General features: G+C 38.4%; 1 long non-coding RNA gene across 1 annotated transcript in view; it reads left to right on the forward strand.

Moving 5' to 3' along the window:
• The window catches only part of LOC146691130 (uncharacterized), a 44,971-nt gene that overhangs the window by 14,173 nt on the left and 16,078 nt on the right, over positions 1-14,720 (forward strand). The window contains exon 2 of the long non-coding RNA XR_014915766.1: positions 13,297-13,407. This is a non-coding gene — a long non-coding RNA (uncharacterized LOC146691130). The remainder of the gene's footprint in view (positions 1-13,296; positions 13,408-14,720) is intronic.

A 14,720-nucleotide genomic window follows, 5' to 3' on the forward strand; every position in this document is an offset into this window, starting at 1 on the left:
GGGGTCATTTGTAGACAGATTGGTGTTGGTGAAGGTTTGCAAGTAGTTGTCGTCTAATTTATAAACACAAACAAATTGTCAACATGTCACAGTCAGTCTTAATCATTCTGCACCAATGAGCATAACTCGTCTGTGATAGGAAGACTCAAAACAAATGGTTGCCAAGTGGTTGTATTGTGGAGCATGGCTAACACACATAGAGACAGACATTCATTTCTGTTCCCACAGCCTACAAACTCAAACTCAGTTTACCGCAGAGTGAGAGAGACATGATAGAGAAATCTGACTCTATGTATAATATCATAGCACATGTCTCACTTTGCACTAATGCCTGTAATAAATATTCATGAGTATCATTGAAAAGATTAAAAAGTGAAGCATACCACAGGGAATTTATTTGTCAGGCAGCATATCATAGAACCTTTGAAGCAACGAAAGAATTTACTTTCCACCAGTACTTGGTTATGAGAGTACCTAGAGCATATTTCTTCTCATAATATTATTTCTGAATGTGAGTGTGTTAGCAAAGAATGTGCTCCAGTTTACAAGTTTCATCACTTAGAAATGATGATATAAACAACTGAACATTCTTTGGTTGTGAGATTTGAGATGATGAAGAGAGAAGTGGAACGTGTTTTCTTTGGACGATTAATCTGGAGTTCAGAAGAATGACATGGGCACGGACCTTGTGTTTTCAGACGTTTCTCTGCTTTACTTCATTTTTTTGGGTTTGGTTCTAGAAAGGCTTTGGCAGCTGTCAGATATAAAAATATTGAATGGGGGAAAAATCTACTGGCTGCAGATACAAACAATGAAAATTTGAGGTGATGCTGAAGAAAACCTGGTGGAGAGAAAGGGAGAAAGTGAAAAAGGGAGAAAGTGAAGCTCATCTATAAACCAAATGTATGTAATGCACTACTAATCAACAAGACAGCCCAGATTCAAGTCAATGTTGCATCAAGAGTAGAAGTATTAGGAGTCAAATATAGAGAACTAGTATAACCCCAACTCCAATAAGTTGAGATGCTGTTTAAAATATATATGAACACAGAATGCAATGACTTGCAAGTCTACAAATTGTGCAACATTTTCAGAATAATGCTGCGCTCCATTAAAAACAGGCATGATTCTGTTATGGAAATCATTGCATGGGCCCAGAAACACTTATGAAATCACTGTCTGTGAACACTGTTGCTATCCACAAATACAGTTTAAAGCTCTATCATACGGTGGCCCTGAGAGGCCAAACGGACTGCAACTTAAGAAAACACCAGCAATAAGGAAAACGCTGCAAAAGCACACAAAACACAACGGAAATGGGACAAAAGAAAATGTAAATAGAGAAAAAGAAATGAGAAATAGAAAAAACAAAAATGGAAATAGAAAAAAACAGATTTCCAAAAGAACAAGGGAAGTGTTTCTGGGGAGACAATAACCCGACGGACCAGTTGCAGGAACCAAAACATGCTAGGTAAGTGTGTTTTAATCTCATGATTCATATAATACTGATTTTTAGGCTAATAGTTAGGCTAACACACTTACCTCTCATCTTATCTTTCCTCACAAAACCCATTGATCCTCCACTTCGTTTAAGTGTCTCCTAGCGCAATTCTTAGCATATTTTGGTTCCTGCAACTGGTCCGTCATGTTATTGTCTCGCCAGAAACACTTCCCTTGTGCTTTTGAAAATCTGTTTTTTCCTATTTCTGTTTTTCCTATTTCTGTTTTCTTTTTTCCTTTTTCCGTTTTTGTTTTTCCTATTTCTGTGTATTGTGTGCTTTTGCAGCATTTTTCTTATTGCTGGTGTTTTCTTGAGTTGTAGTCCGTTTAGCCCTTCAGGGCCACCGTACTATCACGCAAAAATGAAACTGCCATTTTCTCTGTGCTAAACCTCATGAGTAAAGTAGAGAACTGTTCCCTACCAATTCCATATGCAGTAGAGAACCGCACATTGTGCTTCTGGAAGGGCATCATCAGCGCTGAAAGGCATACAAAGGTTTTAGAGCATCATATCCTCCGCTCCAGATGAAGTCTTTTTCAGGGAAGAGCTTGGATATTTCAGCAGGACAATGCTAAATCACATACTGGACCTATTGCAACAGCATACCTTTAGTAGAAGACTCAAGGCTCATGAATGGGCCCGCCTGCAGTCCAGACCTTTCACCAACGGAAAACATTTGGAACACCATGGAATTAAACGTATGACAAAGAAGACCCAAGACTATTGAGCAGCTTGAATTCTCCGTTGGGAATTTTCAAAAGGAATAAGAAAACATTCTTCTCCCAAAAGTCCAGCAGCTGGTCTCCTCAGTTCCCAGACGTTGTTAACGGAAGGATGCTAGACAGTGGGAAAAATGTCTAGCATCAAGTACAAAATTAGCTCATATTTTTGTTAAAATGGTACATTTTCTCAGTTTAAACATTTGATGTGTTTCTTATGTTCTGAATTTAAAAAAAGACTTGCAATGTAAACCACTGCATTATGTTGTTATTTAAATTTTACAGAGCATCTTAACTTTTGTGAGAGTGGGAGCGTATGATACATATATTAAAAAAATAGAATAAAAAATGGAGAAATAAGCAGTTGTAAGCTTCCAGGCAGCTGGACATGCTGACAGGTGTAGGTAGCAGAGGTCTGAATAAAACTGGTTACAGGATGACATGAATGCAAAAACACATAGGATATGAATGATGCAACCGACTGTGGTAAGTTGGAAGGTATGCACTGTGTATACTGTGAGGTGATTTGGAAATGAGAAACACATGAAGTGTGTTTCAGAGAAAGAAAATCTGAAGACATCTGAAGGGTGGACAGAAAGTCACTCGACACAGTGTCAGTAATTGAATTCAGTCCACTGTAGAAATCCACAGCAGATCATTCTTAACATTAAGATTGTAAAATTAGAACATATGATGTTTTGGGGGGATACTTGTACTTTGAACGTGTAGTTAATGTTTTTATGGGGCTTCTTTTAAATGGTAAATGGCCTAAATTTGTATAGCGCCTTATTAGTCCCTAAGGACCCCAAAGTGCTTTACACGTTCAGTCATCCACCCATTCACACACACACTGGTGATGGCAAGCTACATTGTAGCCACAGCCACCCTGGGGCGCACTGACAGAGGCGAGGCTGCCGGACACTGGCGCCACCGGACCCTCTGACCGCCACCAGTAGGCAACGGGTGAAATGTCTTGCCCAAGGACACAACGACCGAGACTGTCCGAGCCGGGGCTCGAACCAGCAACCTTCCAATTACAAGGTGAACTCCCAACTCTTGAGCCACGATCGCCACGATTCAAGTCTTTTAAGTCAGACTTGAATTATTTCCTAAACTAAATCTAAGAAAAACATTCATAAGATGATTTTATTTAAAAAAAAATAATCATTTTTTTTCAGTTCTAGAGATGCCTTTATAGCAGAAAACCATTACCAACATTACCATCAATATTAGATCCTCTCCACCAAACCTGTCAGACAATCATGTTTATTATCTACACACCTCTCCACACAGATAGTGTGCAAAATAAACCTCAGTGCCTCTTAATCGATTACTCTCTCTGTGATGAGTGGAACTTGTTGTATAGTCTTGCAGTTGCATAAGGGCTTAGCCATGGTTAGGGTTAGGTTGTATTTTCACCAAATGCTCAAGATGCTACGTTCCAAATGAACTTTCATGTGTTTTTTTTTTAATGTTTTTGTGTGTTTTAAGACTTCAGGTATTTATGCCAAATAGGTGACAACAGCATATGAACCTAACTTTAATGTTAAACAGGTCACTAGTGCTCTGTCAGTCACTTTCACTGCTCTGCACATGGTACACAGCTATGCATCATCAAAGAATTCACTTTCCCCATCAGTCACTCTCACTATTGTTGGTCATTGTAAACTGATGTTGCTGTGCATGTGGGCATACAAACTGGAATTTTAGTGCACCAGTCCATTCAAGTTCCTTGATTCTCACTCTTGCAAATGTCTCTAATATCAGGAGTCAGCTTCAGACTCCAGTTGAGATGACATCTAATACTGTTTGAGGAAAAGACCGAAGGAATCATACTGTTACTGTTTCTTACTGTAACCGTTTGCATAAACAATTCTAATGTTTCAGATTTTACTCATAAATGTGTGATAAGTTGTAACTCACAGAAGTATTTAGCATTTGGAAACTAATGTAAATATCTTGTGAGGCTTTGGGACAGCTTTGAGCATGGGAAAATAACTGATTATGTCAGCAGGGTTATCTCAGTCAGCCAGCTCGTGGGATGGATAATATTGTGGCTGCAAAAACTACAGATATGTAAAGCAATGATATTTGACGTCAGGACTCAGGCCTCTGACAAGGACACAGATATGAGGGGTGGGCTACAGACGTCTGCTAAACCCATTGCTTTTATAATCTTTACCTTTGACAGGCTCAAGTGATATCGTGAGCGATATTTCACTTTATTTATACAATGTGCGTACGGCAATAAGCAGCGCAGCAGCAGACTAAACTAGATGAAACATTTTCTCAAGCTCAATGAGGACGTTTGGAGCGTAAAATAGGACATGACCCTGACACATTTAGTGGTGCAGTCTGAGGAGCGATACAGCTGTTGTACCGATGATGAGGATACCTGTCAAGTTTTGCTCATACCTTTACTTCATTCTATGCACGAGTAAAATCGCTTGTATTCACAGTGGATCACTGACTTTTCCTAACTCTTAGATCATATAAATACTTGATTTTAAATGATTAGCTTTTATTGTGAAATGAAAAATAATGTTAATGTGCAAGTTTAATAAATTGAATTCAGTTTATGTTTCATTTTCTTCACACTCTGTTGCACATTTTAATACATAAAATATTTATTTCAAACAGCTGACTAGCAGAGCTTTGTTTTTGATCCTGAGGTCATGACCTTTCAGGTAGTGTCCAACTTACTCACCTACTTGAATATTTTAAATTCAAATTCAAATTCAAATTTTATTTGTCACGTACACAGTCATACACAGTACGATATGTAGTGAAATGCTTGGACAACTGCTCGTGACCTAAAGAAAACAAAAAGGAAAAGGCTATGAATAAGATAGGAAATAAATATGAAAAATTAAAAAGGGTAAATTTAACTAGGAAGGAATAAAATATAAATTAAGGTTAAAAATGAAATAACTGTACAACACAAATTAGAATGAAGGGTAAATTTAACTGGGAAGAATAAGATAAAGATAAATATATAAATTAAAGTTGAAAATAAAATAACTGTACAACAAAATACACAATACACAATATAGAACTATATAAGAATGTATGAAGAAATCTAAATATAAATAAATATATACACAATAACAGCAGCTGTACAAGTATTAACCGGAAATGAAGAATATAGTGACCAGTGTTGTGCAAAACCAAAGTCCAGAAAGTCCAGTGTGTGTGTAAGAACCATATGTGTGGGTCAGTACTGTGTGGTGGTGTGATTGAGAGAACGTATCTTTTGAACCTTTGAGCATGTATCCAACATTGCTTTATATTGTCCACTTACTTTCAAATAAACTTTTCCCTTTCAGGATTCGTTATAGTTTTTCTTCAGCTCTCATTATTTATGCTGATTTGCAGAATTTCAATCTATTAATTGTAAAACTTGATGGCCTACTTAAAGGCACTCTGAATCAATTAACCACTCTAGTTTTAGCAGTGAGTAAGGCACTGATAAATGAAGTTTTTAATGGTTTGAAAGCCAAGGCTGTATAGTGCTTAAAAGGAGGGTTTTGGCCTTTCAGCACCTGCTAGAGAGCAGCCTCCACTGTCCATCTGGAAGAGCAAGAGATATCTTCATTGTCAGCAAGGAGAACACTTCCTATCAGTTCTATCAGTCTGGAGAATCTCTGGCCTCTAGTAAACATGCAGTGTTGTTTCCTCCTACAAACAGATGTAATTTCACAAGCTACCTCCATCTCTTCAGAGCACCGTAAATCTCCCGGGTCCTGCTTCAGTATATGGGAAGTTTTCATAGCCCCGTCCTCTAAAAGCAGTTTCATAACAGCTACAAATGGCACAGTAAAAACAGGACAACCGTGTTACTGGGCTGTAGTGACAGACAGCATCCAAGCAGTTTACACTGGACTGGGATGGACATAAACACACTCTCTGCCTCTGTGCTATCCGCTCTGGGTATCCCTCTATCCTTTCTGGAGTGGTTCTCAGCAAAACTCAACAGTAGTGGAGGGGTCAGAGGTTAAATATGTGACCTGACCTTGTCAGGATGTGTCGTGGGGTTGCCGTGACGAAAGATAAGACTACACTGCTGCCCAGGCCCTGTGATTTTTCTGAAGCCACATCAGGAACCTGGACTGTGTTGGCCTCCTGAGTATATATATAAATATCATCAGTCTGCTATGGAACTCCCACAGCACTTATCTCCACAGTGTATATACATATATATAGATAATATGTGAATACATGTCTGTCTAAAAGCATGTAAACCACAGTTAGCTTTCTCCATATGGTTTTAGGGTAGTTACTCTTGTCCCTTCTGTTTCCTCTTTTGGTCAATACTGCAACCTTCCTGCAAACTCAATGCATGAAACTCTTGTTGGCCACCAGCCGCTAGTAACGTTCTTCCATAAGCAAGTCTCCCCCATGGGAGATGTGTTGAGAAGACCGATCATTTCTGGGTCTTAGACAGAGCATGAAAATGATCTGCTGCACATAGAGTTTATTGCTTTTGATCATTCCCAAATCTTATCCCTCATTTAAATGTTTATAGTGACAAAACACAAATACAACTTTATGATGTTCAGTTACAAAAACAAAAAAATCCCACAAAATACAGTAATAATTAACTGGATAAAAATATAGAATGTACCAGGATACACATGCGTTAAATATGCTACAAAAAATAGGCAGTGACTGCCTCTACTTTTTTCTTACTATTTCTTTGCCATATATGATATGATAGAGTGAAAGTGTGAGATTTGGATTTTATAACACAGACAAAATAAACAAGCTCTTCTTAAAGTTGTTGAAAACTCTAATAGAAACAGGCAGGATAGTAAGTACACAGTCACATTTACAGTATACATACTATATACAGTATATATACAGTAATTTATATAGGTATAAGCTGCTTCAGAGCAATAAAGACGTGCATGCAGACCTTTCATCCTTTACTGCAGAAGTTATGCATGTTCACCTTAGTGTTCTCCCCTTCAGTCCTACAAGAAAAACCTGATTTTAATCTCGTTGTAGAAAGAAGGAAATCTAGAAAGGTGAGCAACAGCCGGTGTAAACAGGTCATTTGAAGCATTCATTTGATACAATAAAAGACCAAAGAAAGTGATTTAAAATAGTCTTCAGTCATTTTTTTCTGGTCTTTTTATTGTTTTTATTAAAGTCATCATTAGCGGAATCAGTTTGACCTCTGTTATATCGAGGTGTATTGTCTCATACCCTGATACTACTGCTGCTGTGTGTTGTTAGCAGCGCTAGCCTTGACCTTGACAACCAAGCAGCCTGCCATCACACCTCATTAACATTAACAACAGTCTTCCTGGTGTGAACTGTTGGCTATGGGAACCTTCTGGACTTTTATGACTCCAATTGGCTGTCAGGTTCTAACATGTGGATAGAGGAAGTTGTATTATCTTCACTGCTAGGCTAATGGTAGGCTGCATTCATGCTAGAAATGCCTCACAGTGTGCAGTGGTTAACACCCACGCCTCTGAACAGTGCTGTATCAAATTCTGTCACACCTTTTGAGAGACCGTTGTCAGAACTTGCACCCTTGTACTTGGAGCACTTAACACTCTTAATACTGATGATAATAACTGGGCTGAAAAGGCAATAAAATGTGTGAATGGTGGCCTTTTATTATCATGATGAATACTATAAAAAAGGCGATTTATTTTTAGCTCTGTGTGGCGTAGTATTGAGTAATTTGATTGCATTTTGAAGTTTTTCATCTATCTATCTATCTATCTATCTATCTATCTATCTATCTATCTATCTATCTATCTATCTATCTATCTATCTATCTATCTATCTATCTATCTATCTATCTATCTATCTATCTATCTATCTATCTATCTCTCTCTCTCTCTCTCTCTCTCTCTCTCTCTATGGAGTTTAAAATTCACACTTCATGTAGCAATTCTTATATTGCTACACTATCAGTTTGAGATTAAATAGGGCAAGCAGGCAATTACACACAATCTGTTTGTGATAATACAACAGTTAACTGTGATAAATCTGTGAAACTTGCAAATCTCTTGCTATCTATGAGCACAGTAATTCACATTAACTAGTTACATTCAGATTCTAAACAGAACCTTTATATTGGAATATAACCGGTATATCTGGACACAAATCTATAAACATTCAAACCTACGGTCAATTTAAAATTCACCAGCTAACATAACTCCATACATGTCTTGACATGACAGTACCAAGAGAGAACTCACACTGATCTCAGATCATGCAAACTCTGCACAGAATGGCCCCAGGCTGGATCTGAACCCAGGGTTTAAACCTGGAACCTTGTTGCTAACTACTGCACTGCTGCCTGTCTGATCTATATCCTGCAAATCAAGTCAAACAACATTTTTTCAACACAGGGCATCTCACCATTGTGTACAAGGTATATTCTGGTGTCTGTGCCTTAGTACCAGCTGTATCCATATTAGCCACTGAGGGATAACGGTCCGTGTTACAGACCTACAAAGTCTGTGGTAGGAAGTTGAATGATTGTGACAGCATGAGCTAAGTTTATTAGCCAGGTTTCCCTTGCCTTTGATTTTTGTGATGTTCTCATACTAAGACTAAGGACCTAAAGTAGTTGGTTAGGGTTAGGAAAGGACTGGAGTTTGGCTTAAAATATGCCCTTCCACAAAGCTGGCTGTTCATACTGAAAAATGACAAGTTGGGAGTGACATCATCGCACATTGCTGCAATGGACGCCTTGTTCACAACTGATACACAGTAGACTGGCTCAGTAAACTCTTTATTTGTCATAGTAAATAGCGAATTTTTGGACAGTTCATTGACCTGTAGTTGCGAAACTGAATTCTAGCTCCTTGGGAAAAACGTGCAGCTGAAGATCTGGATCCCCATAAAATGATCTTTGAAAAGATCCTGCTGGAAGCAAGCTGTATTTTCTTTCAGAGTGAACTGAGGTTAGACAATACTCACCAGTGAAGCTTTGTGCAAAAACTGTTCTTTGCTCCTGGGGTGTAACAGGATGGCAGAGTTGGCAGAGCGTACTGTCATGAGTGTTTTCTCATGATGTTGGTCATGTGGGTGCGGAGGCCAGAACTGGAGGAGAAAATATAGAAAATGGGACAGAGGGCAGGGGAGGGAGTATGTCAGAAGAGGGTGGTGTACTGTGGGGTGGAGGGGACTGAAGATTGACTGAATTGCAAAAAGAGAGTGAAAGAGGGAGAGGCAGAAGGGAAGAATGTAGGGAATGAGTGAAGGGTAGAAAAGAAGAGGAAATAAGTAGAGAGGGAAGGAACGGACTGAGAAAAGGAATGAGAGGGTGGTATGGAGCTATAAGTGGCAAGAAGAGAAGCAATGTAGGGATGTTGAAGAAGGCACATGGAGGTAATAAGAGGTTGGAAATAGGATGGAGGTAGTTCAACATACTTTCAGGCAACTGGGACGTGTGCTCGTAACAGTTTCTACATAAAGGCACCCTTATTATATGTCAAAAAGAGCCAAAAGGGAACCCAGTAAAACAAACAAGGTAACCAAAGCTTATTTTCTCTTTGGTTATCTCCTCAAGGTTAGCTAGCGTTAAAGCAAGGCTAAAAAAGTGAAAGCAGAGAGGTCACCATCTGAAAACCTGACAGAAGGAGACTCTGGGGGAATGCACTGTACTCAGCTGAATTTCAAGAACCTGCTGAGGAAATGTAAAAGATTTTAGTGGTGTTTAAAAGAAGATAGCACAAATGGGGCCCTGTTGTAATCAGCCCTGTAGAGGAGAAGTAGTTGAGGTGGGGGGGTTGTGGAGGGCTCAAGAAGCTTTGAAACACCGGGTTTCGGGATCAGCCTTCAGCTGTAAAAACCATGAAGGCCAAGCCTGTTTTATTCTGCCATAAAAAGGGCCTCCTGCCGCACGGTGCTGTGTACACAAACACCTTTTATGTAAAGTCACCAAACTAGATGTGATGTTATTAGGAATGCACAAAAAATTATATTGTTTCCACTTCAAAGCGGAGGGAAAATCTGCTCTGAGGAAATTAACTGCATGCTCATAAATGTGAGCTTTGAGTGAGAAGAACAGCAGCAGTGGCATTTATGCCTGTGAGCTGACTTTGTTTATGAGTTTGGCTGTTAAAAAAAGGAAAAAGGAAAAAAAGAAGAAAGAGATTTAGTTTGGGAATGCACCATGCTTTACTTCATACATTTTTTAGAGTGCTACCTGTGCCCACATGGCAGCATACGGTGACCTTCAGACCAGGCTTCAATGTTGTCACAGCCTCCTGAGTCATATTAAAACTTAAAGCAGGGAACATTACTATAAATACTACATAATATAATGGCTAGTTATGCAAACCTTACATTACCTTACCTTACAGTGGGGATGTTTCCATTGAAAGCATCTAAATTTAAAAATCAAATATACTACAAAAGTAGTATAGAACATGTTTTTTTGTCTTTGCTTTTATTGGCTAGTTAGGTTTAAGCACTAAAAATAACTTGGTTAGGATTAAGAAAAGATTGTGACTTGGGTTTAAGCTTTAGTATCAAACCTGATCATTGATCATCTGACACCTTGTAGTTACAAGAGCAAAACAGCAGCTTTGACAATTCAACACGAAGTGAGCTTTTGAGTATTAGTGATTCAAACTTTTTTTACTCTTGGATATGATGCCCAGTATATACCTACCTGCTGTTTAAACAGTGTTTGCAAAGCTTCCACAGCAGAACTAAAACTTTGATGTCATGCAAAATGAAAAACATGCATCTCTACTTTCAGTCACCTCCATAATGGCTGAAATGTATTAACACCTAAATGACAGATTAATGTAAAAGTCCCCTCTGATCATTCTCATTAAGGGAAGTAAAAAATATCTACAGTTAAGCTACGCTAGCTTGCGGAGACTGCTGTTTATATTTGCAATAAATAAAATATATATATTGAATTGAATTGAATGATAGGGTAGAGTGCTAACTTACTGGATATCTTGGTTATCAAACAGCATGCATGGACAGAGGCCGATAACAGCTAAGTAATGCTAAGCAACTGAATACTAATACAACAAGTGAATCACTCGAAACTGCCAAAACTGCCAAACATCTTGTGTATGTGTAATGTTAGTACAAGGCACCACAGCAGCCATATTAATGGTCAGATAATTACATCAAGGCAAAGCTGTGTTGAAGTGAAGCCTAGGAAACAGTTAGCAGCTACAGCTGCCTTTGTCAAAATCCACCTGTCAGTCAAAGAGGCCACCGCCATTAGTACTGCAGTCTCTGAGCTTTACGAGTATCCAAATAATTGAGTTGCATGTGTTGAAAATAAAAAAAACTTGTTTGGTACTTTTTTGTGGCAGTCTAAAAAGGTAGCCTAAGGGGAGTGACTCACTGCCACAATCTAAAGTGGACATCAGAGGAAATGCAATATGTGACACTTCCATGTTACACGATGGATTGAGGTTGCTGTTGAGAATAAATGTGGTGCAGCTCACAATAGTTTCTGTGGTTTTTGTCTTCCTCAATATGTACCCACTGGGCTCTCTTTATAAACCTAACCGCACCTCCCTGCTCTCTCTGACAGCTGGTTCTTCCATTTGCTTTCCACTGTGGCTATTTTAACGAGCATGTACACATTTCATAGAAACAGTACTTCTTAGATTCTACAGCATAGCCGTTGGTGTCTTTATGTTCTCATTTTGAACTGTTAGCCCATTAGACTTTTATACAGGAAATATCCCAGCAATCATTTATTTGCTGTCTCAAAGGTCTGAGGGAATGTTTCCAAACATTTAAAATATTATTATTTTGAATCCATATCTCTTTTCTTGGAAAACTGGGATTTCTTCCTATTAATAAAGTTGAATCTTAAACACACAATCTTAAAAACAATATAATTGTCCCAATGTTATTGTTTTTGCAGATTGCTTCTAACAGGATAACATTTCCTCCTAAAAGCAAAGGTTGAGGGAAATGTTACACAAAAGAAATGTTTGCACAGCAGACCTGGGGATATACCTTTGTACAATGTCAGGAAGAGGACATTATGTGCCCTGCAGCCAGTCTAGTGGAGTGTTTCAGTGGTTTGAGATAATGTTATTGCTGGATTTGGGCAGGAACTTTAAAGCCATCCTGGGTACTTTGACCTCCACCTGGACTTGGACAGAGCACTTCTTGGATTAAATGGTTCATCCAAAATAAATTTTTCTTTGACGTTAGCTTGGTTATGGTTAAATCTCAATTACCACTGAGGCATAAAAATAAACAGAAAAAATCCTCTGTATGTAAAAACTTGATCCAACACAGATGCTTTTCTCTTAGGAAAATGTCATCTATGGACAATGGTTGTTATTCCTACTTTTCCATTACACTTTAACACAAAGAAATACTTCTGCAGTTTCAGTGATGAAAGAGTCTCTGATTTAAAGTCCTCCTGGCTACTTTTAAGCTTTAAGATCATTTAAAATTAAATGTTTCTTCGTGACCATAAATACTAATCTGCTTTAAAACTCAGTACAGGTACAGAGACTGATATCTAATATCTCTATGCAAGTTGGGCATTTAAAGATAAAATAAACAATTTTCAGTAACTAAAAGAAAGATTTCAAACGAAGTCACACAAATTTTGGCATCCACCTTTCTTTGATTTACCCACGAAGCTGGATGTTAATCAGTCTAACTCTAATTTGGCCGCCGATGACCTGGATTGACGATTGAGACAGCCTCAAGTGGACAATACAGCATCTACAGTTTTTTCCACCATCACACTGACATTCTTTAGCTCTCAATTTTGTCGCCACTTGGTGCACGTATACACCAAGTCAAGGATCAGAAAAGGAGATTAAGGACTTTTTGAGTTCTCTATCACTATCTGTGCTTAACCTCACCCTTTGATTTGAAGTTTGAATCATGACTAAGACTGTTGCTAGGTAGAAGCATGTTCTATTTAGTGTGATTTTCTGTAGTCAAGCAGCAGCATTTGCCATTTTTGAATATTCCAGAGTGAGAGGCCTAAGGGCTGACATCTCTTTTTTTCATCATATGATTAAGCTCCCAGTGCTGTGTTTGGATGTCCCCTCTCTCTCTATTTTTTCACAAACTGCATATTTGTGTGTTTACTTCCAGAGGGCTCAAAGCGAGGAAACCCTTCCAGATAGATCTGCAAGGGCGTAACCAAAACTCAGGGGATAGCCGACAAGCGAGAACACGTCCTGTCAGAGAAAAGCAAGCTACCAGGTGATGTCCTCATGGACAAACACGTGACTCACATCCATGTACTGTAAAACTATACATGTCGATGTAATGAGCAACAGTGTAAATAAAGGAGCAATAAATTCTCTGTTTCCACGCAGATGTTTGCACTTGTTCTTCTGGAGTGTAAAGATGTTTGTATAACACTAAAGAGTAGATGAAATGCGCTTTAATTCAAATGCCATCACACTGTTTCTGGACCAGCTCTAATCCACTTTGTTGGTGTGATTGTTCAGCTAAGGTTCAGCTGAGATTTGTTGCTGTGATTGAATAAAGTGAAAGAAGATAAGCTGCCTTTTATATGGTGACAACAGTACTATTGTACCAGCTGGCCTGATGCAGTCCAATGACAACATCTACGTGTGTGATGTTATTCAGGACAGAGGCATACCAGGTGTTTTCTTTATAGCTCTGAGTGTAGCCTCATCCCAGGTGCTGTTCAAAGGCCTGCCACGAGCTGAATAGACAGCATAATGTGACAGTACAGGACTTTTCCCTGAGCTGAATTAAGTCCACATATACGAGAACAAATCAAAGCTAATAACAACCAAATCTGAAAGACTTCAGTGCAAATATTGTTTGTTTTTAATTTATATAAAACTGGTCCAATCCTGGGACTGGACATAAACTACTACAGTTTCACCAAAGCTGCTTTCATAGGTGTCCTTTGCCATGCTGCTGCATTCTGTTTTCCTCCACTTTTCCTTGAAAGACAGTGTATCTCAATTCACTTCATTTTCATTCAGTGTATTGATTGAATGATCAGTTGAATTGTGATTAAAATTAAATATATAAAATCAAATCAAATAAAAAGACATGTTTCTTTTTTAATAAACTTTGATGAAGTCACTTTAGCTCCTTGAATTGACTGTAGTTTTGACTTCGTGCCATATAAATTAACTTGATTTTGACTATTTTTTCAGTTTGTGATCTTAACCGAGATTATTGTGACCGAATAAATGGATATTCATCTGTTTTGATAGCTTTTGAATATCAAGCGTTGGCTGCTTGGTTAGAATTGGCATACACTCTGGGTCAAGGCTTTTGTGTTAACACCACAGGTAACAAAGTTAACATGTTGCCTCAGTAGAATTTTAATGTCGTGTGTGGAGTTATGAGCGAGTGTTACAAAATAGGGTTATAGTGATGGGTTACCTCAGACTGTAACCACGATAACCAACTCATGATTCAGTAGTTGTTATCATATAAAGTTTAATGGCAAACTTGATAGGGTACCAAGGTTCTTTAGATCCATGGCTCACTTACAAGATCAAGAGTTTCATAGTCAAACACATGTT

Source organism: Copadichromis virginalis, linkage group LG16 (genome assembly GCF_057382275.1).
Source record: "Copadichromis virginalis isolate Kocher_CV1m ecotype Utaka linkage group LG16, C_Virginalis_male_GT1.1, whole genome shotgun sequence".
Lineage (NCBI taxonomy): Eukaryota > Metazoa > Chordata > Actinopteri > Cichliformes > Cichlidae > Copadichromis > Copadichromis virginalis.